Source organism: Thamnophis elegans, chromosome 1 (assembly GCF_009769535.1).
Source record: "Thamnophis elegans isolate rThaEle1 chromosome 1, rThaEle1.pri, whole genome shotgun sequence".
Classification (NCBI taxonomy): domain Eukaryota; kingdom Metazoa; phylum Chordata; class Lepidosauria; order Squamata; family Colubridae; genus Thamnophis; species Thamnophis elegans.
In genome coordinates this window covers 69,381,369-69,409,310 of record NC_045541.1, presented here as the reverse complement: position 1 = coordinate 69,409,310, position 27,942 = coordinate 69,381,369, and the positions used below count along the sequence as shown (strand labels likewise).

Sequence of the window (27,942 nt, the reverse complement as noted above, 5' to 3'; positions counted from 1 at the left end):
ATGAGAAAGCAGAGGAGAGGCTGGTGAAAAAAAATGGCTGAACAATGAAGATGATGCATGTACGAATGGACACAAACTTCACAAAAATCTTCTATCCTACCCATCCCGAAATATGGATAGTCTTCAACTTATGATCAGAATTGAGCTCAAAATTTATATTGCTAAATGAAATTTGTTAAATGAGTTTTGTCTCATTTTACAACTTTTCTTGCCACATTTGTTAAGGGAATCACTGCAGTTGTTAAATTAGTTATATGTTTGTTCAGTGCATCTGGCTTCCCTATTGACTTTGCTTTCCAGAAAGTTGGAAAAAGAGGATCATGTCACCCCGGGACACCGACACCATCATAAATGTGAGTTAAGCATCCAGATTTAAATCATGTGACCATGGGGATGCTACAACAGTCATAAGTATGAAAAATGGTTATACGTCACTTTTTTCAGTGCTGTTGTAATTTTGAACATTCGCTAAGTGAACTGTTGTAAGTCAAGGACTATATACATTACGACTTTCTTCTCTGAACATCTAATTGAAGAATAGTTGAAAAATGCAGAAGAAATATTCAGCCCAGCACTAACCAAAGGCTTCCTGTGCCTCATTGAATTTTGCTTCAAAAAACATTGCTTCGATTACTCTGAAAAACACCACATCATCATAGATTATAATCAATCAATCAATAAGAATAGAGCTGGAAGGGACCTTAGAGGTCTTCTAGTCCAGCCCCCTGCTCAAGATCCTATACCATTTTAGGCAAGTGACTGTCCAGTCTCTTTTTAAAAACCTCCAGTGATGAAGCATCCAAAACTTGTCCAGTCCACTTCCCAGTGCAGGAGTTTTCTGCTATAACATCTCCAGCTGACCACCATCCAACCTTTCTTTAGACATTTCCAGCAAAGGAAATTCTACAACCTCCCAAGCAATCTCTTTAACAGTGGAACAGTTCTTCCCTTGTCTAATCAAAATTTATTTAATTTAAAACTTTTGTTTCTTGTCTGAACTACTGAAACAATCTTGAACAAGTCCACCTTATATCTCTATCTCTATCTCTATCTCTATCTCTATCTCTATCTCTAATCTATCTATCTATCTATCTATCTATCTATCTATCTATCTATCTATCTATCTATCTATCTATCTCATTTTGTTCTGTCCTCTAAGATGCACATTTATAAATTAGAAGACAATATAACACTGAGTACATCTGAATGAAGCCTTGCTGCAACTTGAGTAATGAAGACAACTGCATTAGATTGTGTTTGATAAATATATTTCCACTGTTCACATTCATTAACCGAAGCCATTTTTTAAAATAGCAATAGCAATAGCAGTTAGACTTATATACCCCTTCATATGGCTTTCAGCCCTCTCTAAGCGGTTTACAGAGTCAGCATATCGCCCCCACAGTCTGGGTCCTCATTTCACCCACCTCGGAAGGATGGAAGGCTGAGTTAACCTTGAGCCGGTGAGATTAGAACCGCTGAACTGCAGATAACAGTCAGCTGAAGTGGCCTGCAGTACTGCACCCTAACCACTGCGCCACCTCGGCTCTGAGGATAGGAACCTTCTTTCCATAGCTGCTATTTTATAAAAGGACCAACAGCACGACCTCAAAAATCCAATTCAGTGAATTTTTGAGATATATTCCACATTTTACAAATGTATCCACTGACTTGGAAAACACTGTTTACCTATCATGACATAAATTCATATTCAGCAACATAAACACTAAAGAATTTAAATAAAATATATGCAGATTAAATTAAAAGTGTCTCAATTACTTTAAAAAGCAATTAATTATAATTTAATTTTGACCCCAAATTGATAAACTTTTAAAGTAAGCCGTATTCTACAAGAAAGAGTTGGGTTTCTATAACTATCAAGAGTTACCCCACTTTATCAATAGCCGAATGCATATTGGAAGACCCACATTTGTTCTGCCATTTTCTTTCCACAGAGCGCAGAGTTTATTTTAGTCCCTTGCTCCAGTTTCATTTAAAAATGGTTATCTCGATGGTTTTGCTGGGGGGAAAAAAGGGTTCTCGGGGTTAAGCAGCACTCTGCCCCATTATTATTTTTCAACATTAAAAACAGTTTTTAATTCCTAGAGCTAGATTAAACCATCCGCTAAGGCAGTGGTTCCCAAACTTGGCCACTTTAAGACTTGTGGACTTCAACTCCCAGAATTCTCCAGCCAGCAGAGCTCTGCTGGCTGGAGAATTCTGGGAGTTGAAGTCCACAAGTCTTAAAGTGGCCAAGTTTGGGAACCACTGCGCTAAGGCATGTTGGGACCCCCATTTTTCTGTCCTTCTTAGAAAAAAGAATAATCTGCTTTGGTCTTTAGATCAAAGAATAACTTTTATCCTGGAAACAATGGATGAGCCACTATTGTTCTCTAAGAACTACCAAAATTGTTATTCTGGATACTATAAAAAAAAGGTGTTAGAATGCACATTCTTTTGAAAGCCTGTAAACTTAACCTTGGCTTGAGAACAATCCTGCTTTTCTTCATAACTTCAACTTTTACATTCATTGCTTTTCTAAACAAAACTCTCCATCTGCACAAATAAGTCCAGATGCAGCAGCAGATGGGGAGAAATCTATGGGTCGCAAACGTCTATTTTAGAAAAATGGCCTAAGAGTAAAAAGCATAGATTTTGCCAGGTAAGTAAAATATTACTACGCAAAGTAGCATATGGGGTTGATTGCAACAGAAATAGTCCATTGAGTGAAATGCCATTTGAATCATGCAGGCTTTCAACCTCCATGTCTTCTGAGAAACACAAGATATGATGGGAATATTTGGAGGAGTTCAGATAAGACATCTGGTTTTCGTAGTTTACTCCCCTACCTATCTATTGTGTTTTCTTAACTCCCATCTCTACTCTCCATATTCCAAAGAAAGAGATAAGCATATAGCAGCAATTTCAAATGACAAAATACAGAAGGCAGCCACAACTGGTGGTCCATCATTCCTGATGCAGGACGTGAAATAACTGTCTTAAATCACAAGAAGACAGATCTACTGGAATGTTATAAAAAAATTCTTAACAATAAAATATATTTCAACAGTAAATCAATCCCAAATGAATGGCGGGAGCTTCCTTTTGCTAGAAGGATTCAGGCAGAGGCATCTACAGAGGGAGAAAAGTAGCATCAGCCCTTTTGTACATGCATTGTGGCCCTGTACAAACATACAAAAGAGATGAAGCTTGCACTGCCATAGCAATATGGCTTTGTCATCTTCCTGAAAGGCTATGATCCTGTAGATGCCTCTGTTTGTACCATGTTTTGGTGATGCTTAACTGGAATTCATACACTGAGTTTTAAGTTTCTGGATGTTATCATAAAAGAGGACTTGGGGCGCTCACATTGCAGCACTGGTCAAAAGGGCCCAGCAGCGATTATACTAACTAAGACTTCTCAGGGAACAACAACTGAATGAAAAACTGCTGGTGACTTTCTATCGCTGCACCATAGAGAGTATTTTAACTTGCTGCATCTGTGTATGGTTTGCCAATTGCACAGGGGCAGATGGGACAACACTCCAGAGGGTTAACGTCATGGCCCAGAGGATCATTGGTTGCCCTCTCCCCTCCTTGGAAGAGCTTTATAGCTCCCGCTGCCTTAAGTAAGTTCAAAACATCCTTAAAGATCCATCTCATCCTGGCACCTTTTTTTTTTTTTGAACTATTACCATCTGGCATGATAATAAAAACAAGGACAAATAGGCTGAAAAACAGCTTCTATCCCAGGGCAGCAACCATATTGAATTCTATGGTATAGTGTAATATCAGGTTTTCAATTTCAATTATATAGAAAGCAAAGGATGTATGTTTGTGTTTTTATTTTTATAGTTATAATATACACTGAAGACGGCATTTAATTTCATTGTACCATGTGCAATGACAATAAACTAAACTAAACCAAACTGAGGAGGAGGTTGGACACGGTAGTCTAAAAGAACTTTTCCAACTGTATGATTCTAAGCATTTCCAGATTGCCACAATATTATATCCACACCCATCGCATCAAAGGCATTTGGAGATGACCCACAAACGATCTTTCAATCACAGGCTGTTAAGAAGCAAAACCAGTCTCTTGCATGAGCTGCTGCAGACCTCACAGCAAGCAAATTTCCTTTATAGCAAAGGAAAATTAAATTGCTTTATCCCATCTCCATCCTTATTTCGTGCCATTTTCTAGTCTAGTCATATGCACAAAAAAACAAACAAACCAATGGTTCCAATGAAACCTTCTTTTCCCCCTTAAATAACCTAAGGAAATGTGAAGAGGCAGGAGTTTCTGTAAAAGGGGAAACGAGCCATCTAATGTCTCCATTAAGCTGAAGTGTGTTTTTCAAAAGAAGTCCAGTTTTACTAAAGTAGTTACAAAAGGGCGTTGGTACTTACCTGATACGCCTCTTCTCATAGTGGGGGGAGGAGTATCCAGGATGGGTTTGACCTTATCCTCTCGTGATTGGTTTGAGTCAGATAAGCTCTTTGGGCTCCGCCCCCTGGCAGTGAGCATGCCCAGTTTTATGACGAAGAACTCTCTCCGACTCGTTGCATCATTCACTCCAGACTCTTGATTCAGTTTTTTTTTTTTTTTTTTTTTTTTTTTGCTTTTATTGTCTTCAACATCAATAATTAAATAACAATATAAACAATGAACATAACACTTAGTTGTACAAACATAGTCAGGGAGGGACTGGATACTCCTCCCCCCACTATGAGAAGAGGCGTATCAGGTAAGTACCAACGCCCTTTCTCCATAGTGAGGGGGGAGGAGTATCCAGGATGGGACGTACCAAAGCCTGCACGTCCCTAGGGAGGGAGATCCCTGAGGCCATATGTCCCCCTCTCAGGCCTGTTGAGGCACGGGTCCTGCCCTGTGAACCGCCTGCAACACCCTGCGGCCGAACGAGGCCTCTGCCGAGGCAAAGGAGTCCAACTTATAGTTCCTAACAAAGGGAGAGGGGGAAGCCCACGTGGCTGCCCTGCAGATTTCGGTCAGGGATGCTTGTGTGGCCCAGGCCGTGGATGTGGCTGCACTCCGTGTGGAGTGGGCTGTGATATGATTTGGTGTCTGTAACCCCTGCGATTGGTAAGCAGTGGCAATGCAGGTTCGCAACCACCTGCCGATAGTGGTGGAAGTTACCTTATTACCCAGGGATCCTGGTTGGAAGGAGACAAACAGGGCTTCGGATTTCCTGTTTGGCCTGGTTCTCCTGAGGTAAATCCTCAGAGCCCTCCTTACGTCCAGAGTGTGCCACTTCCTCTCCAATGGGTGAGAAGGGTCTGGACAGAAGTTGGGCAAAATCAGTTCCTGGGCCCGATGGAAGCAGGAGCACACCTTGGGAATGAAGGATGGATCCAGCCGTAACACCACCCTATCTTGGTGAAAGACACAGAGATCCTCCCTGGTGGACAGCGCCTGCAGTTCGGATATCCGCCTGGCGGAAGTGATGGCCACCAGGAAAGCCACCTTCAGGGTCAGGAACTTAAGGGAAACTGTTTGTAATGGCTCAAATGGGGCGCCCGTTAGAGCGTCCAATACCCTGTGTAGATCCCAGGAAGGGTACCTGTGTACCGTAGGTGGTCTGAGGTTGGAGGCCCCCTTAAGGAATTGCCTGACCATGGGGTGGTGCGTCAGGCTCTGGTTTCTGCCACACAGGAGAACTGATGAGATGGCTGAGACCTGTCTCCTAATTGTGTTAGGAGCTAACCCTCTATCCAGGCCCGCCTGGAGGAAGTCCAGAACCTGAGGCACCGTAGCCTGGATGGGGTTGAACCCCCGGGAGTTGCACCAAGAGTCAAAGGCCCGCCAGGTGGAGCCATAGATGCGCTCTGTGGAGGGCCTGCGGGCGGCCTGGATAGTCCTTATCACCCTAGGGGAGAAGAGGTCTTTCCTCAGGATGCTCCGCTCAACCGCCAAGCGGTCAACTGGAGCCATTGAGGATCCGGGTGCTCCAGCGCCCCCTGGCTGAGGGAGATCCTCTCCTGGGGAATTCTCCAGGGCCTCTCCACTGACAGAGACTGGAGATCTGCAAACCAAGGCCTCCGGGGCCAATGAGGAGCCAACAGAACCACTTCCGCCCCCTCCTGAAGGATCTTCCGTATGACCCTGGGAATCAGGGGCAAGGGAGGAAAGGCATACAAAAGACCCCTGGGCCATGAGCTCCGCAGAGCGTCCGTCCCTTCCGCCCCCCGTGTCCGGTACCTGGAGAAGAACCTCGGGAGCTGAGTGTTGAGGGGAGTGGCGAACAGATCGACTTCCGGGCGCCCGAAGCGCTCGGCCACCTCCTCGAATATCGCAGGCTGTAGCCTCCACTCTGAGTTGTCCACCTCGGCCCGGCTGAGCCAGTCGGCCCTGGTGTTGTCCACCCCCGCTATGTGTTCTGCCCTCAAAGACCGGAGGTTCCTTTCGGCCCACTGACCCAGACGTTTGGCCTCCTTCATGAGGGCCCTTGATCTTGTCCCCCCCTGTCTGTTTATGTGAGCCTTGGTGGTGATATTGTCTGTGAGGACTAATATGTGCTGGCCCCTGACCGAATTCTGGAACCGTAACAGAGCCAGGCGGACCGCCCTGAGCTCCAACCAGTTTATGTTGTGAGTCCCTTCCGCCTGAGTCCACTCTCCTTGCGCCATCTGAGCCAGCAGATGGGCACCCCACCCACTCAGACTGGCGTCCGTCGTTACCGTCAAGCGGTCTGGTGTCCAGAAGGTTTCGCCCTTTGTGATCGCTGGGGATGTCCACCAAGCCAGGGAGCGGGAGACGTCTAGCGGGAGAAGTACCTTGGTCTGCGAACAGCTCGTGCGTCTTCGCTGGAACGGCAAGAGGAACCATTGGAGATCTCTGGTGTGGAGGCGAGCCCACGGGACGATGCCAATGGCGGAGACCATGGTGCCTAGTAGTTTAGACAGAGTGGCTAGGGACACCTTGCGCTTCCTGGCTATCGAGGAGGCTAGCTGTCTAAGCGCTATCTGTCTGTCGGGTGACAGGAAGACCATGCCCGCCTGGGTATCTATTCTGGCTCCTAGGTGAATCAGACTAGTAGAGGGGTGGAGGTGACTCTTGGCTAGGTTCACTGTAAACCCATGGTCCCTCAGGACTGTCATGGTGATGTCTAGGTCTTGCAGAGCGCCCCTAAAGGAAGATGACTGCAGGAGCAGATCATCCAGATAACATTGGATGCGCACCGGGACCTGTCTCAGGTGCGCTGCCAGCGCTGCCATTACCTTTGTGAATACCCTCGGGGCCGAAGACAGCCCGAAGGGGAGGGCCCGGTACTGATAGTGGTGACCCATGTAGCAGAACCTGAGATACCTACGGTGATCCTGGGCAATGGGGATGTGCAGATAGGCCTCAGTGAGGTCTATGGAAGTGAGAAAGTCTCCTTGTCTAACCCCCTCCAAGATAGAGTGTAGGGAGTGCATCTTGAACCTCCTATAGCGAATGGAACGGTTCAGGCGTTTCAAGTCAAGGATCGCTCTCCAGCCCCCAGAGGCCTTGGGGATGACAAACAGGATGGAATAGTGCCCCTGACCCTGTTGCTCTGGAGGCACTGGCTGGATCGCCCGGATCTCCAACAGGTGTTGGATGGCTTCCTGCATCAGCAGCCTCCGGGTCGGGTTCTTAGAAACCGGACATATCCGGAAGAAGCTCGGGGGACTGGAAAGAAATTCGAGTGAAAGGCCATGCCTGATGGTCTTCTGCACCCATCTGTCAGAGGAGGTGAGGTCCCAGCGGTCAGCGAAGTGCGCTAAGCACCCCCCAATGGGGAGAGTGCTGGACCTAGCTTTAATATCTGCGGAAGGAGCGCCCCCCTCCGCCTCCTCCGCCCCCTCGAAAGGGCCGCTTCTGTTGCCTGCCTCTTTGCTGTCTGTCTGGGTACCTCTGTCTAGCAGGGAATCCCCCTTGATACTGCCTGCCTCCTGAGAAACCTGCCTCTGACCCCCTAAGGAAGTCCTGACCCCGAAAGAAGGAACCAGAGTCCTGACCCCGGGAGTAGGAGCGTCTGGGGTATGGAGTTGACCTGAAGCTGCCTTTCTTCTGGGCAGTGGCGAGGACCTTCCTCTTGTCCTTGTTCTCAACCAGGAACCGGTCCAGAGCCGAGCCAAAGAGGGAGTCCCCTGTGAAGGGGGCTGAAGCCAGGCGCCACTTGTGACGAACCTCCACCTGCCACTGTCGAAGCCACAGCAGCCTGCGTGATGCCACCGACGATGCGATCGCCCTGGAAGCGAATCTGGCTGCAGCCAGGGTGGCATCCGATGAGAACTGGATGGCCGCTGCCAGCCTGTTGATGTCCTGATGTGACCGGGCATCTGCTATGGGGGTGCGTTGCTGTAGCTCCTGCAGCCACAGCAAGGAAGATCTGATGATGAAAGAGGCTGTGGTGGATGCTTTCACAGCCCAGGCCGCTGCTAAATGGCCCCTCTGCAAGGTGAGGTCTGCCTTCTTGTCCTCCGCCTTCAGGGCATCCTCTGGCTCCCCAGGCATGTTGGTGGATGTATGAAGAGCCACGATCGGATCATCTATGGTGGGCTGTGCAAGTAGCTTAGCCAGCTCTTGGTCCACATTGAAGAACATCCTGTCTGAAGAGGAGGGTGAGGGGCCCTTTGTAGGAGATGCCCATTGGCGCCTTATCAGGCCTAGGAAGGTCTTGGGCGTAGGAACAGTGTCTGCCTCGATGGCCTGCTCATCAAAGATGTTCTCTGCTGAGAGGCCCTGGCGTTGGGGTGTGGCCTCCGCTGCTCTGTTGCCTAGCTTGACCGTTGCCTTGGCCTTGAAGAGCAGGGACTCAAACAGTGAGGGCTGGAACAACCCAGTGAATGTGGGTTTAGGAGGAGGCATGCCTTCATCCTCTGATAGCTTGAGTTCTCTGATCTCGCCTTCCTCACTTTCATTGTCACTGTCCTCCTGGGATGAATCTGAGGAGCTGTGAATCTCTTCCTCCTGGGCCTCTGGGAATTCAGGGGCCCTGGGGGTGGGGGGGAGGGGGGCCCCCTGAGGCTGTGGCTGCTGGAATGCTGCAGCCATGTATTGCTGAAAAGCCTGCATCATTAACTCTTGGAAGTTGGGGGCTCCTGTGGGAGGCGCTGGGTTGGGGCTGAAGCCCCCCTGAACAGGGGGGGGGCTGCCCAAAAGGGGAAAGCCAGTAGGCAAGGCTGCCCCCACAGTAGGGGTGATAGGGGATTGCCACCCCTGAGTGGAGCCCCAAAGCCCCGAGGTGTCTATAGGGATCCTTGTTGGCAGGGCTGGATTCTCCCCTGAGCCTCCGCTGGATAAGGGAGTGCCTGAATTTTCCCCCCCTTTGCCTGGGGCGTTCTGATGGCTGGCTGCTTGGTTGCAAAGTCTCTCTAAAGCCTTATGCCTCCTCCGCTCGTATTTAGAGGGCTTGGGGGGCTTGTGACCCCTCCCTTCCTCTGGATCTGCCCTGGGGGAAAGGTGCTTGGTTTTGCATTTAGCCTTTCCTCTTCCCCCCCCTCCTCGGGCAGTCTCTGGGGAAGCCACTGACCTGGGTGCTTGTTCTTCTGCCCCTCCGGTGGGGCTGCAGTCCCTGCTTGCAACTGCCTGGGATTCTCCTTCCTGGTAGTTGCTGGGCGCCGCCATTTTGGACCACGTGGGTCCTCCCGGCTTCAAAATGGCGCCGACCGGCTTGCAAAGGGGCGCGAAATTTAAAAGTGCCTGAAGCGAGGCTTGAGCTCCTGAGAGCTTGCCACGTGCGCTCCCAGCCGGATTCTCTTCCTCCTGCCTCTCCTCCGATGCCGCTGTGGCCAGGAACAGCTTCTTCGGATTCCTCACGATCCTCTGGCCACGTGGAGGCAGCACGGGCGCTCCAGGGCGTTTGAAAGCCCTGGTTCGTCGCTCAACCCTTGAGGGGAGCAACGGAGCGCTCCAGCGACTTACAAGCCTCAGCGGTTGGGGCTGCCTGCTAGAGGCTTTTGCCCTTTCTCCTGCTGCCTGGTCAAGCTCCTCACTGAGAGACTTCGGATCTCCTCAGTGTCCAGGGCAGCCTGCCGCCCCAGGGGGGCTAGTGGCAGTTCCAATCTTGCAGGAGGAGGCTGTGTATGAAGCAGGGAGGCAAACTCGACGGGTCCAAATGAATTTTCCTAGTAAATTCCTGGAGCTCTCGAATGAGCAACTTCTCACGAAGGTTTTGAGTCAGAAAAACTGGGCATGCTCACTGCCAGGGGGCGGAGCCCAAAGAGCTTATCTGACTCAAACCAATCACGAGAGGATAAGGTCAAACCCATCCTGGATACTCCTCCCCCCTCACTATGGAGAATTATCAAGCTCAGCCTTGGACAAAGCTGACATCCTTACAAAGATCTGAAGCTGCTTTTGTATCAATGCAGAGTTCTCAGGTGGTAGAGTTGCAATACAATGAGCATTTCACTAGATTTGGACATGGCACAGACCCACCCATGAAGAGACACCTCTTATGAAGCTCAGTATGGGATCTTGTCCTGGAGAAAATCTGTGTGGTCCTAAAAGTTGCTCTCCCCACTTATAGCCGATAATTAATCAATGCCACCTTTGGGAAACTTACTATTACTTTAATTATATTTCCAAAGAGCACTTCTGGGAATAAAATAAGGACTTTCTGACTTTCTCAGTGAAAAATATTTCTGCATCATAATAAAACAAATGAAAAGCAGCAAAATGTTTGTGCAAATAAGGACCATTTAAGTAATAGTAGCTTGGTATTAATTTCCTGCTGCTGGCTCTCTTTTTGCAAAGGAATATGTAGCAACTGTGCTTTGTATGAGTTTTCATCATGACTTCTAACTCTTGTGCGATTCTCATATAACCTTTTATCATTATTTCAAACACCTTTGCTATGCTCCATAGATTCCCTTGAGAATCAAGCAATCCCAGCTTAAATGTAGTTTAAATGTAGTTCTCTATGGTTCTTCGAATCCATATGCCCATAAATTGCCCATATGGTTACCCTCAGAAATGGTGACAAAAATCACTCTACAGAGCTGTTACTTCTGGACACTATTATTCCATGTGGAGCTTCAAACAACTATTGAACCACATAGCTGAGGTTCTGATTGAGGCAACATGTGACAGGCACTATCAATTATCAGGAACAGTTTGTTTATTTTTGGAGATTCTCCACATCAAACCAAGCAAGTTGCTACAGAGTTCTTCATTGTTTGCATTTGGTCACCATCCCCCAGAAAAATATATTGCCACTGCGGTAACTGCAGTTTACTTTACTCATATTTAATGGGCTCCAACTCTGCTTATTAAACTGAACAAATACAGCAAATGTGGTTCAGTCTGCAATGATTCTGAAAGACTCAAATAGTTATGAGTTGATGAGGAAGACTTTTATAGCGTGAGGCCAATAATGTGCTTTCCAGGAACCTATTAAAAGCCTTGGTAGCCAGAGCCTACCTTTTAGCAGTTAAAAGGACAGGACACAATTTCTTTTTTACTGTCAGGTCTAAAGTAAAGCAACTACCCAAAACAAAGTTTCAAGATAAAATGAGAACTTTGGAAAGAGTTTGCCCTGTCACAGACAATTGTAAATGTAAGCTTTCCATTTCAAGGTCATTCAGCGCCATCTATGGGCCAGCCATAACCATTTAATTCAATATTTTCAGTATTTGTATACCTTGGAAAAGAAAGAATAGTAAAGGAAAAAAACAGCAGGGGGTTTTCAAATCAAAACTTTCTAGAATTTTATAATATTTTAAAGTTCATTTTTGTTACAACACAAATGGCGGTGCAAAAATGGGATACTGTACATTCAGACCTCTGGAAAATATTACGTGATTTTTGGAGCCATTTATTTTTGTTGCAAAAAACTAATAAGTCTACTCTTTGGAAACATTGTAAAAATACGAGCAGTATTGGATGAAAATATTTCATAGCTTTAAAAAAGGTATTTGGTTGATAACAATTTATGGTTTTAAAGCATATGTATTCAAATGTATTCTTACGGCTTTGCATGTTATAAAATTATATCATACACCAGCCTGTTATAGGAGGGCAAAGACTAAAGAGCCATGAATGCTGCCTTTTCCTCCTGGGAAAAATGGAAGGCCGTGTTCTTGCAATTGTCCTGCACTGCAATGTTACAAATTTTGTTTCACTTTTGAGGCTACAGCAAGAGAAATGCTATGGACATAGTATATTTAGACTTCATAAGGTATTTGACAAAGTAGACCACAACCTACTTCTTGGTAAGCTAGAATAATGTGGGATACACAGCATCACCACCAGATGAATTTGTAACTGGCTGACAAACCATAGTCAATGAGTAGTCCTTAAGAGTACTGCATCTACATGGAGGGAAGTAAACAGTGGGGTACCACAAGGTTCCACCTGAGGCCTAGCACTCTTCAGTATCTTCATAAATGAATTAGATGAGGGACTACAAGGGGAACTCAACAAATTTGCAAATAATGTTAAGCTGGCAATAATAGCCAATACCCCGGAAGAAAAAGATCTTGACAGATTTGGGCCAACAGCATAAAATTTAACATAGAGCCGAGGTGGCGCAATGTTTAGGGTGCAGTATTGCAGGCCACTTCAGCTGACTGTTATCTGCAGTTCAGCGGTTCTAATCTCACCGGCTCAAGGTTGACTCAGCCTTCCATCCTTCTGAGGTGGGTGAAATGAGGACCCAGACTGTGGGGGCGATAGGCTGACTCTGTAAACTGCTTAGAGAGGGCTGAAAGCCCTATGAAGCGGTATATGTCTAACTGCTATTGCTACTGCTAACGTGGAGAAAGGCAAGCTTTTACAGCTACGCAGGAAAACCAACTGTGTAAGTACAGATTAGGCAAAACCTGGTTCAAAACAGTGAGAAGGACCTTGGAGTCCTAGTGGACGATCACTTAAACATGAGCTATATTTTTTTGGCAACAACCGAAAAAGCTAATATAATCTTTGGTTGTATAAACAGAAGCACAGAATCAAAATCACACGAGGTATTTGTATTGCTTTATAAATCCTTAGTAAGACCACACCTGGAATACTGCATCCAGTTTTGGTCACCCCATTACAAAAAAGATGTTGAGATTTTGGAAAAAGTGCAAAGAAGAACTTGCCTTTCTGCTTACCCATCCTTCCTTTGTCTGCCCTTTTCACTAGAATCCCCGATTCCTTTTGTTTTTCATTTTTAGCCTATGCGGTTGCCCAGGCAACCAGACAAGAGACAACCATTCCTTTTCTCATAGCCCTTTCGCTTTATTCCCCTGGTGCTTCTTCTTTCACCAGTTGTCTGCACTTTTCCTTCACACAGGTTGTCCCGGCTATGCACTTCCCCTTCTGTTGGGCCATTGTGATGATGGAAAAGGAAGAATTAGTGGCCCACCACTGTTATTCACCATAGGGTTGATCCACCAACTAATACATTGCAATACAAAGCATCCCACTGATGTCCATGCTGTTAATGCTTTCATATGACCATCATATTTGAATCCGTTGTTTGAGGGACCAATATTAGCGAATAGCAGGCATTATGACACATTTGGTGCTGCTGTTTGCAGGACTCCACTGTCTTCTATTTTCAATGGGGATCCATGACTTCTACATGGGATTATATGATAAGCAGGGGTTCCATTGCTATGCTTACTATTTCATTTTCCATTGTGCATTCCTGACATGCAGGGCAGATCAGTTACCTGCAGGGCGTTGGTTGATGAGGAGGATCTTGTCAAAGGCAAAGCCATCAGGTTCCTTCTCTCTCAATAATAGCACTCCTGAATAGGCATCAACCGAAAAGCTAGCACCAAACATTCCTGTTCCAATTCTCAAAATAGTTTTGAAACTAATGAAAGTTCTGGGTTTTTTTTACTGTTCTTTATCATTCTTTGACCTTCTGATGGAGCACCATATGGAGGAGAGATAAGATCAGCCCCTCCTGAAAAAAGAAAGGTTAGGCAAAGACTCAGGAGCAACTCTATTGTGGCTACATGAACTTTGATGGGGGTCAGGTAGATAGCAGAGGTCCCACAAACCAAGGTTTATGATCACTCAGCCACAAAGTGCCATATGAAAATAAAGACACTTGGGCTGGTATAAGTGTGTGCTGTTGAGACAACACTCAGCCATGGAACAACTTAGCCATCTGCCCATATTTCTATCAGATTCATCTCATTGTATAGGGTAACTAGTGGATAGGACCATGAATCTATTTTCACCATGAGACTCAGATATGAGCCAGCAGTGTACTGCAGCTGCCCAAAAGGCCAATGCAGTCCTAGGCTGAATCAACAGAGGGAATATGGTCAATGTTATGTGAAGTGTTAGTACCACTTTATACTGCTTTAGTAAGACCACATTTGGAGTACAAAAAAAATGTTAAGACATATTTAAAAAGGGCGCAGGAAAGAGCCACAAAATGATGAGGAGATGCAAGAACTGAGTATATTCAGTCTAATGAAGAGAAAGGTCAGATATGACATGATAGCAATCTTCCAATATTTGAGGGGCTGTCATGGAGAAGACGGGGGTCTATCTATTCTCCAAAGCACCTGAGGCCAGGTCAAGAAGTAATGGATGGAGAGATAAAACCTAGAACTAAGGAAATAAATTTCTGACAGCAAGAACAATTCACCAATGGAACAGCTTGACTCCATTGAAGGTTTTTAAAAGAGATTGGACAGCAATTTGTCTGGAATGGTATATTGGTTTCCTACATAGGGTTTGAGTAGAGGGTTGGACTGGTAGACCTCCAAATTCCCTCCCAATTCTATTATTTGGAGAAGATGTTGTAGCTGTTGTGAATAGCCTTGATCTAGAGAACAACAAAATGAAAAAACATCTTTCCACAGCAGCAGCACTGAAGTACTTCCAGAAGCTACTTTCCACAGATAGATGGTGTTGATCAGTGCTGCTTGGGATATGCCTAGGGTATTGACATCCATCTGGTGCCTCAGTTTGGAAGTCTTATGGGAGGTACCAGCATGCCTGTACTTCTGCTACCATCTGCTGCTACATTTTCCTCTTGTTGCTGGAGATCCCCAGTTCATTACTAGAGCCACCCTAGTCCACAACACTTTTTGTCCATAGATCAGCTGCTGTACTGATCATTCTTCTGGCTACAAGTATCCTTACAGTTTCCAGGATCTGGAAGTCACCGAGATGCCCCGGAGAGAGTCAGACTGAGCAGGATCCAGATAATGTTTCTTACATGGGACTTTTCTCCCCATTGTGCATAAGACAGGTGTAAGTGCTATACAAGGCAGTGGCAGCACACTGGTTAGAATGCAGTATTGCAGGTTAACTCTGCCCACTGCCAGGAGTTTCATCCTGACCAGCTGAAGGTTGACTCAGCCTTCCATCCATCCAAGGTTGGTAAAATGAGGACCCAGATTGTTGGGAGCAATATGCTGACTCTGTAAGTCTAAGTGCTATTGCTATACTCACTGGATTGATCAAGGTGTAGCTTAGTTGGGGATTCTTTGTGATGAAACTTTTGTCTGACCCCTTCCACCAAGGAATGTTGGTGCTGTGACACCAGGGATAAAAATTCAAACTAGACTACTACCCATAAAAAGATATGCACCACATTTCCATATGTGCTTGTAACATGGAATTTTCCTGCACCTAGAATAACGTACGGATATCAGTGAATTTCCCTGGCTATGCTTTCCTCCCTTTCCAGCAAAACTCTTTAGGAAATGATCCATTTCTCAGTATCAGTAACTGTAGGATAAGAACAAGAGAATAGAAGCTAAATGAATTATAAATATATTCTGAACCACCGGGTGGCGCTGTGGTCATTGAGCAGCACACTGCAAGTTAGTAAAAACTAAATATCTAGTGTATTTAAAAAGTTTGTTTCACGGGGAAAAGGCATTAAACACTAGGATCTTATTACATATCAGGCTTAGTGGAAGTTTTTAGGGCTTCTCTTTTTTAAAAAATAGTCTTTTCTTTTGACCTTGAAAAAGCAATCATATGGAGCATTTACAAATGTAATGTTAAAAGAAAGAAAGATCAGATATAACTACACCAAAATTAGCAAATATACACCAATTCTTTCCCTGCTTTTATCTTAGCAGGTGGGATGGGGTTTATTTATACTCATAACCCTACCATAACATACTCCGGCTCAGCATAGGTTTCTGGCCACACAGAGAGCAACAGTCTGCTGTGAACTGAATTCACAGTGGAAGGTAATTTCCTGCCAGCCACATCCCAAACTGAAGTACTGCGTCCAGTGAAAAATTATATTGCTTAACTGCTAGTGGCATTTTAAAATTGTTTTAGCATAAACCAAGATTATTTGCTTAAAACATTGCTAATACAGTCCCCCATGGCCAAAATCAAATCAAATATCAGATCAGCTACTTTAAAATAAGAATAATTAGGCATTAGGTATGTTCTCAGTCTTAAGCCATACTACTGCCCAAAGAAGAGGATTTTGAAAGAGACAATCTCTTCTAAGTGTCCTTGTATTTCCATTGGCTGTGCATCTACTTTTTTTTCTTAGTCTTCCTTTCTTTTCTTCATCTAAGATTATCTTATAACATCTCATCATTTACTATGGTTATTGGTTACAAATCCAGAACAGAAAACAATACCCTTTTACAGATTAACAGAGTTGGAAGGGACCTTACAGGTCATCTAGTCCAGCCCCCTGCCCAAACAGGAGTCCCTACATCTGCCTCTGCCTAGGATTGAACTCACAACCTCCTGATTGTGAGGTGAGAGCGTCACCTCTAGGCCACAGCAGCAGGTGCTTCCATTAGGCTTCCATATAAACAGTCCCCTCTACAGCATATAAATTGGACTTTACAGATCTTTTGCTGAGACTTGCAGAAGACAGAACAAAAAAACCCCAGACACAGTTGCTGTTCCTTGGATTATGTCCTTCACTTATTCACAGCATTATTTCCATGAAAGGAAAAGGGTCTATCTCTGCAGATCTGGAAACATGATCCATTTGCCAATGCTGTTGACATCTCCATGGGGATAATTGCCTGAAATTCCTGCTAGGCCTGCTATTTATTGCTCATTTGGGATGCTGAATTTATTTATTTTTTGATAGCAACTGGATGTGACCAGCCACTCATATCCAGGAAGATTAAATTGGTGGAATTGTAAGCCCTTTCAAACAGTCCTGCGAGCAATCCCTTGGCCCAAAGTAAGATTATTCATTCATTACATCAAATGTATAAGGCTGCCCATCTCAAAGAAAGAATTTTAAAAAACAGATAAACATTATAAAAATAATAAATAACAAACATGGAAGCCAAGATAAAACCAAACAACATGGTCAATATAACCAAGATACGGGTTCAACCACACAATCCAGGCCTCAGGCTCGGCAACAAGATTTTTAAAGCCTTATGAGAAGCCAACAGAGCTGGGACAAGTCTTATCTTTGGGGAATTACGTTCAGAGGTGGTATTCAGCCAGTTCTGACCAGTTCTGGCGGACCAGTAGTGGAAATTTTGAGTAGTTTGGAGAACCGGCAAATACCACCTCTGACTGCCCCCGCCCCCCTCTATTCTCTGCCTCCCAGCCTCTGAGTCCCAGCTGATGGTCGGTCTATTGCTGCCTCCCAGCCGATTGCTGGGTCTTCTTTTGTTGCCCTGCACTGGAGAACGGAGCTGGAAAGCAGATTAGTGGGATGGGGAGGGAATGGGGATTTTGCAGTAACCTTCCCTTGCCATGCCACCAAGCCACACCCTCCAAGCCACAGCATGCCCACCAAGCCACGCCCACAAAACCAGTACTAAAAAAATTTGAATCCCACCACTGATTGCATTGCACACAGCTGTCAGCATAACAGAAAAGGCTCCACTCTCTCCATTGCCTGCCAGAGAGCATTCCCTAACAAGTGAGAGCCTTTGGGTCCCACAAAAAGACTCAAAACAACTGGGAAGAGATGGTCCTGCAAATAAGGCAGTAACCCAAATGGCAAATCACCTGGAAGACAGCAAGCATGATTAACACACACACTCTCTCTCTCTCTCTCTTTTAATGTCCTTAGGCAATGTGCAAGAACATCAAGGCAGGTGGCGTGGAGGGCAAAATCTGTCCTCCAACACCTTAACTGCTGGACCACACTCTCTTCCTAATTAGAAAGGGATTCCCCTGCAGAAGGGAATTAAGTCAGGGCAGCCATGCCCTTTAACCCCTCTTGTGCTGCAACCTGAGATGCAGCCCCCAAAAAAGAGATGAAAGGAAATTCATTTCAACACAAGGGGGATTACTGCTCTCCTTACCGCTGATCTGACCTTTAGAATTCAACATCAGGAAGGCCAGATACAAAGACTGTCTCATTTTTTAAATGGGGGGAGGGTAGTCTTTTAATGGCAACTGAACAAAGGGACAGCAATCACAATATAATAGAAACTCTGGTGTCGAGGAAAGGAACAGCACGCAAAGTTTGGGCATCTGGTCATTTCTTTTCCATTTGACCTCTTTTTGTTGCCTTCCTTTATGGAACCTGGTTATCATCTGGAAAAGAGATAAACTTGAAGGAGGAATGAAAGAACAGTTAAATAAACATCAGCCTAGTCCTGGGAAAGAAGAGAGGGTGAGAAGGAGACTCAAGATAACCCTGTCTTGATTACACTTGGACAGAGGAGGCAAACCAAAAGATGGAAATTCTGGCAAGTTTTCAAGATATTATTGTTATTATATTTCTAGCTTGCCTTTCTAAGTCAAGATGGCATCTATGAAGGAGAATTCCAGTAGTCCTTGAGGTGATGGCTTCCTGGCATGGCATACCTCAAAGAATTGACCTCATCAATCTTAAAAGAATAACAGAATGCATCATGGCATAATGCAACAAATATAATTTTAATAGGAAATTGACAGGTCTCATTCACAAACATTTCAAGAATTATAAATAAGTATAACAAAAAGCAATTAGGAACATTAAAAAAATGAAGAAAACTTCTACTGATCTTGAATGTAGTACAAATCTGGGGCATTGCACTAGAACAACTAGACAAAAGGACAGTTTTTTCCCCAAATGCCATCACTCTACTTAACAACTAATTCCCACAACATTGTCAATAATTTACCAAGAATGTATCACTATTATTCTTCTCTTCCTTCCTAGTATCTATCTCTCCCCACTTATGACTATAACTATATTGCTTGTATCTTTCAATTTATATTGTTTTTATTCTTTCCTAGTACAATTTGATAGCTTATTCGTAACCTTGACTATCACTAAGTGTTGTATCTTTTTATTCTTGATAAATGTATTTTTGTTCTCCTTATGTACACTGAGAGAATATGCACCAAAGACAAATTCCTTGTGTATCCAATCACACTTGGCCAATAAAGAATAACAAATTCTATGTCTTCTTTTGAAGCCCCGAACAAGGCATTTGAGCTCCAAGAAGTATTTTCTCCATTCATTCTCCCTGGAAACAATACAATCCCTCTTTACAGTTTATATGTAGCTTCAATTCTTAGCACACTTAAAAGAAAAGTTTGATGTAGATTAAGATGAACTATAAGTAACAAGATGTCTATAATCCAATTAAACCACATTCTGCTTCTCTGCTCCTAATCAGAGCTGAAAGCAAATTATGGGTTTCATCCAGAACCATGAACCAAGTTGCCTAGGGATGATGTGAGTTTGTTCCTGGAGAGAAGCAACTTTTCACCCAAACCCTTAAGACCCCTGCCAGACTCATTAACACTTGTATCTTGCCTTGCTATTGTTATAAAAGGAACTACTCTCTCAAAACAAAGTTTAAAAAAAACCAGAAAGCAAAGAGAGACAATGAGGTTAAAATACCACCTCAAACTAATATAAAGAAAATCATTTTTTACAATTTGGTAGATCTGAAAACAAAAGGATACAGGAAAATCCTACTTCGGATGGTGAACACTAACAAAGCTTTGTGATGCTCCCCTTCAACCCATAAGATATGAAGGAAGGTCTCCATATCACGTGTAGGGAGATGATGAGAGGAGCAGTCTTTTGATTGCCCTCATAATCATTTTCATAAGTAGTCTAAGGAAACATTAGGTGCAAATGCAACTGAATAGATATTGCTGCTATTATTATTGCTGGTCTACTACTACTATACTAGGTGATTAGAATTAAGATGACCCCCCTTCCCAACTGTTTGGTGTCTCCAGCTCTTTCCCCTCAAACTTCTTTTCCTCCAAGCTGCTGCTTGAAGGATGCCAGTGGTTTCTGTCACGATGACGGAGGAAGGAAACTATTCTTCCTTTCTGAGAAATGACTCCATTTATTTCATTCCCACGGTTAAAGTCCTGTATTATCTTCTTCAACTGAGATGTTATTGAGTAACTGATTGTTTGGCTATATAATCCCCAATGCGGCTGTCTTGTTTGTATACTTAAAGAGAGGGAAATTACATGGGCAAAAGTTCATTATCCATATCATGATCTCTGACCCCTCAACATTTGAGGTTGGTTGTTAACATCAGTTAGTCTCTTCTTGTGTTGGTTCCCCAACAGTCTCCCTGAAAACACCTCTCCTCCCTCTTCAGACTTAGATGCAGAATGCAAGACAATCCAGCCTGCATCTAGAGTCAGTATTGAAGACCGATTAAACCTTCCATAAATTATGTAGCAACACTATTGCAATTTTTGGGGTTTGCCCAAAAAGATCCTGTAGCTCAGGGATCTCCAACTCCCAGCCTGCGGACTTGTAGCGGTCTGTGGCCTATTGTAAATTGGGCCGCCCAAGGGACCAAACGGCAGGCACACGTAGAAAACCATCTCTCCCACCCCTGCCACTACGACTGTCCATAGAGCAAGAAAGGCTGTGTATCACTGCTGTAACTCATATCATTGATTTCTGACTTTTTCCTATTAAGTCTTATATCTCTTTGCAAATCGTTTGCTGCCATTCTGCAATGTTCTGGAACAGTGTTTCTGAACTCAACTTTGGGAATTTTCAGATGAGTAGACTTCAATTCAAAGAAATCTACTGATCTTAAAGTTGCTAAGACTGAGAATCCCTGTCCTGGGTCATCTGACTTTGAACTGGAGCAGTCAACGAAAAAAAAAATAATAATGAATAAATATCACCAGTTTCATCATTTTCCTAAACTTGATAAAATCTTAACAAATATGTGTATGACAGTAGTGGAATTTTTTTACTACTGATTCTGTGGGCGTGGCTTGGTGGGCGTGACAGGGGAAGGATACTGTAAAATCCCCATTCCCTCCTGATCAGCTGGGACTCAGGAGGCAGAGAATAAATGAGGGCGGAGCCAGTCAGAGGTGGCATTTACTGGTTCTCTGAACTACTCACAATTTTCGCTACCGGTTGTCCAGAACTGGTCAGAACCTGCTGAAAAGTATCTCTGGTGTATGAAATTTTCTGTACCGCAACATTCAAGTGAAGCAAAATATTCAGAAACTGAACAAGTGAAAACAGAGGTAGTAAAATGTCTATAAAAAGCAACAGTATTGCAGTGATTTAGCAGCGATTTCTGCAAAATCTAACCATCAACATCTTATGTGTTCTGCGTTCTTGCTATTCTATTTCTCATGTTTGTGTTCTGACCTTCTTCCATAACAGATATTTTAATCTCACAGCAACCTTGTAAACTAATTTATGCCAAGAAACTTTCTCAAGGCCACTTACCCAATGAACTTCCAACTGATCAGGGAACTGAGTCTGGGTTTCCCATCACCAAAGCCATCCTCTAAACCCATTGTCTATTTTACAATATTATCCTAGTTGAGTTCATTCACCCTCTCCTTTTGCCCTTATCCTCACTTTAGTACAAAAGAAATACTAGTAAAAGCAGGCATGTAATTAGCCTCAGCAACGGGGACATTGTGAAACAGTTTATCTCAACCAATGAATGGGCCATGAATGGGCCATAACTCTAAACCACAAATTGGAAGACTTCAGGCTTTGGGTATCTACTTTGTCTTTATTTGAATGGTCACCAATAAATATTCACTAACAGCAGTCTCTCTCAGTGGGAAGGACAAAAAACTAAAGAAAGGGAAAGGTTCCCTTAGCACAGTTACAGTCCAGTAGTTTCTATTTGCCAGAACTGAATGTTCAGCCTTTTCTCACATAAATCAATCCTGTTCCATCTCACCTTTCCTTTATTTCAGCAAGCAGAGTGGTACTCTTTTAATTTTGCTATTTTAAATGCCTGGAAGCAAAACACCCTTCCTGGAAAGTGGCTTTAGCCCATTTACCTTTTCACAACCTTGGCAATTTGAAGAGGTGTGGATTTCAACTCTATGAATATTCCACCTAGCAGTTGGCTGGGGAATTCTGGGAGCTGAAAGTCCACACTTCTTCGAGTTGCTAAGGATAAGAAACATCCAGGAGTGTCAAACTGGCGGCCCACAGGCTGGATGCATCAGGCTCAGGCCGCGCCCACTCCAGCTCCACGAAGGGGGAAAACATTGCAAAATGACATGTGATAACGTGATGCCGCGAGTTTGATGCCCGTGCAAGTTGGAGTCACACTTCAGTGTACAATGAAGAAGATATATTTTTTGAGTCCATGAACATATCCCCCACAGACAATCTCATAGGTAAGTGAAGAACAGACTATTTCCCTCTTCAGATCTGTCCTAGAATCTCAGGAACACTCTAGAGCAGGGATGTCGAATGTTGGCAACTTTAAGACTTGTGGACATCAACACCCAGAATTCCTCAGTCAACTATGCTGGCTAGGGTATTCTGGGATTTGTAGTCTACAAGTCTCAAAGTTGCCAAGGTTCGATATCTCTGCTCTAGAGCATATTTAGGAAGCTGATGAATAAGTATGAAGAGGAAACCTGTGCAGATTTCAATGCCATTTTACACACATTATTTGAAATAAGTCTGGATTGTACAAGGCCATGGTTTTTCAGAAAATAGGCAAGATAGTTATTAAGGTGCACCTGGAAAAACTATAGATCCCATGTACTTAATATATCTTGGTAATTAGAATTCTCAATTCCCAAAGGAGGAGAGTTTTAAAAAACGTAAGAAACTTTCTGATAGAGAGGAGGGGAAAATTCATTTCACCAGATTCTCCATCCTGCTGGCCATTGCACATTGTTGGATACCACCCTTAATTTCTGGCCTCGGAAGAGTAGATTTTTCTTCGTGCTAGTCAGCAAAATGTAAAACAGCTGTTTCCCACAACTGTCTGTGTCACTTAGCAAACCATTTTAGACTCTCCATTCATAAAGAAAGAGAAGCTAGCAAACTAAAGGATCAGCTGTTTAAACAACAGAACGACACTTTTATCCACTTTCAAAAGCAGGTGCTGATTGGCAAGTCATATTCTATTATTTATATTTAGGCATCTGCAAAAGGTTTTTCATCTATTACACTTGACGAAAACCTCTATGAGATTCAGTTTCTTAAATGCTAACATCTCAAAGCCCTGGAAAAACCACAGTGCTGATGGAGGATTCAGACTTGGGCTACTTCCAGAAGACCCAGCCTTCCACAAACTGCAAGAGTTCTGAGTCCTAGGTCAAGGAGGGGGAAAAAATAAAACTTGATATGGTTCCTTGGATATCTAGGCTCCTTCACCACAGTTGAGTGGAAATGCCTTCCTTTACCTAAGAAATGAGACAATAGTAAAAAAAAAAAAAAAAAAAAAAAACCCAACACCTCACTCACTAAGCATTACAAATGAGAGTGAGGCAGTTGTGAGGAATATTGGTCTCTGCCATGAATGGTAGAGCCTAGTAGCCCAACATTGCTTTTACTGTATAGCAATAGCACTTAGACTTATATATACCGCTTCACAGCCCTCTCCAAGCTGTTTAGAGAGTCAGTCTATTGCCCCCAACAATCTGGGTCTCCATTTTACTGACTTTGTAAGGATGGAAGGCTGAGTCAACCTTGAGCTGCTGAGATTCGAACTGCTGGCAGCTGGCAGTCAGCAGAAGTAGGTTGCAATACTGCATTCTAACCACTGTACCATCATATAACCGATAGGCTCTTTTGCCTATCTCAGATATATAACTGCATGTCTGAGATAGGCAACACAAGCAGGGGAAATCACACCCCCTAGTATCCATAACTCCTTCTACAAAGGCTAGAATAAAAGAAGGCTTCCCATCCTCTTCCCCATCAGAACAGGGAGGACTCAAGGTTCTCTCATTTCAAAAGAAACCTTTGAAGGGGCTGATTGTCTTCTCTACCATTGTAGTTAACATGATATTCCAGTTAAAACTCTGTTCAGATATTTAAATTCATGACCTGACATGCAAATGAAGCTCTAAATCAGGACATCATGGCCCTATGGCCCTCTAAATGTTGATAAACTACAGCTCCCAGCTTCCCTCAACTTTAATGCCAGCAGAGGCTACTGGCAGCTGGGATTTAGCAACACCTGGAGGGTCATGTGTGCCTCACACTCTAAACGTTGGTCTAATTTTAGGTAGATGTTCACTTTTATTTTGCCTTTCACACAGCAATCTTGAATTCATTATTAAGAAATCCAATAGCAATGGCACCTACACTTATATATTGCTTCACAGTGCTTTATAGCCCGCTCTAAGCGGTTTACAGAGTCCACCTATTGCCCCCAACAATTTGGGGTCTCATTTACCCACCTCAGAAGGATGGAAGGCTGAGCCCACCCTGAGCCTGGTGAGATTTGAACTGCCAAATTGCAGGCAGCTGGCAGTCAGCAGAAGTAGCCTGTAGTACTGCACTCTAACCACTGTGCCACCACTGTGCCACCAATCATAATCATCATTTCAAATTTAATATTTTTTTAGAAAACCAAACCCTTTTACATCTCTATCATTTTGGTCAGATAGCAGTATGATTTCTGATAGCACTCCACATCTGGGCTATAAAATTAGGGACAGACACAATATGGCAGCAAGTAGATACAGAAAACACTTTTACTGCCATTTAATTGTTACCTAGATTTCTGCATCCAAGGCTGGGAGCCTTACTTTCTAAACAAAGAAGCATTTGTTTCAAATATATGGGGAATCTCCCCCTTTTTTGGTTTCCTGGGAAATTTGAAGCACAACTGCAAATCTGAAAGGAACAGTATTACCCAGAAATACAATTAAATAGCCCAAATAATTCAAGATAGGAAAATAACCAAATGTTGTGGATGACAAACCTCACAATCCTTTTCTACTAATCAAGCCACTTCTGTACAAAACAGAGGTTACCATATCATGCGTTACTGCCTTACGTCAATTAGTCAAACAGATAAAGTGAAAGCTTGAGGTTAAGCATGTTTATGAGTTAGGAAGGACTAAAATAATTAGCTGAAATCTATAGACAGATGGTATCTTTAAACTTTACTACTTGGGCTGATAGTAATCTCAGTTTGGCCAGAGTCCGGAAATAATAGGTCAGGATTTCAGAAACCAGCTGGGTTTTTTTCTTTTTTTTTCTCCCTGGGCACTGGAAGAAATTGCTACTTTTGAAAAAGGTTGTACTTTACTTTTTGATAACATATAATCAGTAATTTCAACTGAAGAAGCCCTGAATCAACAGACTGCAAAGTTTACCAATTATCAGTTATTGTAAGCCTTGACTTACAATCACAATTTCTGTTGCTAAGCAAGACAGTGAGTTTTGCCCCATTTTATGACCTTTCTTGCCACAGATGTTAAATGAATCACTGCAGTTGTTAAGTTAGTAACAGGTTTTTAAATGAATCTGGCTTCCCTGTTGACTTTGCTTGTCAGAAGGTTGACCAAGGTCATCAAATGACCCTGGGACACTGCAACCAGCATGAATTCATGTCAGTTGCCATGGTTGTAAGTTGAGAATTGCCTACATTTATCTGGATATGTGCTTAAAGCTTTCCCAAAGAAAAAAGAAGGGGTTTTACGGTATATGGACTTCAACTCCCAGAATTCCACAGACAACATGGCAACAAGAATTAATTTTGCTTTGCATTTGAAGAAAAAAATATTCTTGACAACATTTGATTGAGAATTTAAATGTCGATAATATGCAGCAATGGCAAACTAACAGTATATATCCATAACAGAATTTTAACCAAATTTAAGCAAGAATGATCACCATACTTCATACAGCATAGCCAGTTTGGTCTAGTGGTTAGGCTAGAAATCAGGAGACTGTGAGTTCTAGTCCCGCCTAGCCATGAAGGCCAGCTGGGTGACTTTGGGCCAGTAGCTCTCTTAATCAGCCCAATTCACTCCGCAAAATTATTGTTGTGGAGAAATACAAGGAGGAAGATGTATTAGATATCTTTGCTGCCTTAAATTATTTGTAAAAATAATAAAGGTGGAATACAAGCAAATAAATTAATATATAAATGGAAAAAATAATCACTTGCAGGGGGGAGTCTACATATCTACAAATATTACAAATTAACAGATGTATAAAGAGGGGGAAAACAGAAAACCAAATCTCCTTTTTTCCTACTTTTTGATATTTTGTGTTAAATTTGCTTCAACTATCTACCTGATCGATAGACATATAACAATACAATGGCGACTTTAACCCTGTGGGAAACTAACCCTCTCTTAGAAGAATGAAATATTTTGAGAAATATTTTTTAAAAAGGCAGGTTAAAATATTTCCCTTAAAAGAGAAATAAAAATCTTAAGGGAGACAGAATCTCAGAGCCTCAACTCTCTGCCACCAGAACCTACAAAGTTAGCTATGACCCCTACAACATCCAATAGAATATATGTTCTTGCACAGGAACAGGAAGTTAAAGTGCAAAGCCCAAGAGAGGATATAAATACCCCTTTCTCACAGCTCCATGTACTCAGCAACCCAGAACCCATGTGGTTTTGCTTCATTAAACCATTTTTCCAATCACCCTCCATGTTTCCAGTGTCTTTTCCCAGCTTGGAACGGAAGCAGATTGATATTTCTTCCAACCTTTCCAAATACCAATACAAAATAATCAATTTAAGATCAAAATCAAAATGTTTATCATACAACAAATCCCTTGATGCAATTCAAAGCAATTCATTTTTCAATGTTATGCTCAACTTTGGATGAAAAAGTCAAATAATTCTATGTTTGTAATATTGTTATCCTAAATTGTAATTACTATTGATAGAATGCTTTTTTCTCTTCTCCACCGTACCAAAACCACACAATGTATTAAGATTTATAATAACATAATAAAAAGAAAACAAAAACAAAGGAAAGGAAAGGAAATTGCATTCAACAAAGAATATAGAGTGAGTAATAACAGTTATACATAAATGGTGAAACATTACCGCAAGTAGATCAATATGTACACCCTTGTGCCAATGTTTACCACAGAATTTACTGGGAAAATTGAGAAATTTTAAGATTACAAATGCTGCTTTCTTGTTTCAGATGTTTGCTGAAGGAAGGAAAAAAATGAACAGACCTCTTCCTACAGAAGTGAGAGTTGTATGTGTCAGGAGAGAGAAATAAGATGAATGTAGCAGGCATGGCGTAGTTAAGCATTATATGTGCTAAAAGAACAGATTGTGTCAAAATGAATAGGTGATAAATAAATGTGAAGGGACTGACCATAATGAAAGAATTGTTTTGACTGGTTTAGTCATATTGAAAATGAATGAAGATTAGATTACAAATCAAATATACAAAGGGGAAAAAAATGAAATGGATGGGATGGAAGGGGGAAATTGAGAAGGCTGGAAGGAGATGATGCATGGCTTAAAAGGGAGGGATGGAAAATGTAAAGAACAAAAGGCGATGGATAAAAGCAAGTATGAATATGATGGAGACAAGATAATTTGCAAAGGTGTGGTATTAGGGTAAACTAGATCTCTGTGTTTTATTTTTCTGACTTCATGTTTTTATTTGGCTATTTCTTTGTTCTCTTTTTCTGTTATTTGTATAATGTTGCTTAACCCCAAAATGGCATACCATGAAGACACATATGCAATTATGTTGATATTATTTTTAAAAATATCACTAAGTGTCTGCATTTGAGTACTATCCTATACATGTCTATTCAAAAGTAAACTCTCTGTATCTGAGGTTTTCTCTTTTCTGGGCCCAATTCGAGTTAATGGGTTATTATAAGCCACTT

At 43.0% G+C, this 27,942-nt stretch overlaps 1 protein-coding gene and 2 long non-coding RNA genes across 4 annotated transcripts in view; 2 read left to right on the top strand and 1 right to left on the bottom strand.

Annotated features, from left to right (window-relative positions):
- The window catches only part of COL18A1 (collagen type XVIII alpha 1 chain), a 194,795-nt gene that overhangs the window by 124,895 nt on the left and 41,958 nt on the right, over positions 1–27,942 (bottom strand). The window lies entirely within an intron of this gene.
- The window catches only part of LOC116510092, an 86,150-nt gene that overhangs the window by 22,338 nt on the left and 35,870 nt on the right, over positions 1–27,942 (top strand). The window lies entirely within an intron of this gene.
- On the top strand, positions 310–27,889 carry LOC116510101. The gene is made up of 2 exons (XR_004255617.1): positions 310–353; positions 27,237–27,889. It is a non-coding gene; the product is annotated as an uncharacterized LOC116510101 (long non-coding RNA).